A 1,644-nucleotide genomic window follows, 5' to 3' on the forward strand; every position below is an offset into this window, starting at 1 on the left:
TGGATAGGCTGCTCTGACTTGAGATGTGCTCCACTCTCTCTTCCTCCCTCTTCATTTGCTCCCGTGTGCGCTGATCAGACCTGTCCTTCTCCCTGAGCTGCAGCTTCAGTGCTGTCCTCTGAAATAAATTCTTCTGGGGGGAGGAGCAGGTGTCCATATAGTTGGGATTGGGGCCGGCCCCTCAGACCTCTCCATTGGTTCCCTACTCCATGCCGGCATGTTGTCTGGTCCCTCTTTCCCTGTGGTTAAAACTTTAAAAAACTTATTGGCCAGGATCAAGCACTGAAGTACCCTAAGGCTCATTTGCACACCCGCTGACTCCCGCTTCTGTATTTTTCTATTGCTTATGCTTGCTATTACAGTGTTTCTTTTCCCAACTAGAGTGACCAGATTCAAAATTTTGGCGGGCTGCTGCCCACACCCACAACGAATACCAGTGGGAAGCTCCCTACTAGTTCACCCCCTACTCCGTATGTGCAGTTAGCATTGAACATGAAAAGCCACCCCACCCACTCACAGCTTGTTGCTTTATAAACCAGAGTTTGAGTAGTGCGATAGCTGACTCCAATAAAGCTGCTCATTCGACCAGTTTGGTGGGGTCCTGATGGACGTGGAAACCGAGTACAGCAGCACAACCCTTCAGAATACCATACAAGACCCCTCCCCTCCTGGAGCCCCTGATATGGGCACACCCCCTTCTCCCCATTATTTCCCGTGTTCTGCTTATAAAACTTTCTAGCAGTTTATCTGAGCAGGACAGGCATCTTTACTTCCTGAAACATCCCATCTCTACATCTGTTCCTCCGGCCTCCTATGCTTCATCTTCTTTGCTTCATTTATTGGCCAGCACTTATTCACTTTTTGTTGTTGGATTTAATAAAGTTTTATCAAAATGTATAGCTGATTGGACCTGTTCATGTATCTTCACCAGTGGCTAGGGCCTCTCCACCCTGGGTGTTTCTGGTGTAAATTACCTGAGCGCTGTGTTTTCAAACTAGCGTAGTCAGTCCTGTACAAAGCACATCTATAAAGGGTTACCTGGCCAGGGAAAACCTGGAGGCTTCAGTCTCTCTGAGACAATAGCTGGGGTTATAAGTTTATAGATGGGATCTTCCTTACAAAGATTATCATGAGTGGCTTCGCTAAAAAAGACGAGGTTATTGAGTTTGTCTTGACGTTTCCTTTGGACCACTAATTTGTTCTGGCCTTCTCCCCATATTGGATCACTGCATTTTTGTCTTTCTTGGCCAACTTTTGGGTATATTTCTTCTTCTTGTCTTCCTTGGGCAGCATCACCAAGCTTGGAGAGCAGCTATTACGATGGCAGCCTTGCTAAGATGTCAGGCAAAAGGTGCACCGACTCATTTTTTCAGTCATGAATGTAAACGTCCCTACATGCAGTCTTTCCTCCCTTCCCAAAGTAGAAAGAAACCATGCCTTTCTTTATATGTGTGTGGGGGTGGGGGTGGGGTGGGATAGGGGGTAGTACAAAAAAACCCAAAAACCTGGAATTTTTTCCCCCAAAGCTATGTATTTACACTTTTTTTGCTTTGTTTTGTTAGTTCAAGGACTGTTTGTTGGCTTTTAGGAGTGTTTTCCAGTCCAGTCTGTTGGGGCACCAAGCCCTGGCCCCAAAGTCTACCT

This window comes from Echinops telfairi, unplaced genomic scaffold, assembly GCF_000313985.2.
Source record: "Echinops telfairi isolate 266 unplaced genomic scaffold, ASM31398v2 ScPeMD7_18;HRSCAF=68, whole genome shotgun sequence".
Taxonomy (NCBI): Eukaryota; Metazoa; Chordata; class Mammalia; order Afrosoricida; family Tenrecidae; genus Echinops; species Echinops telfairi.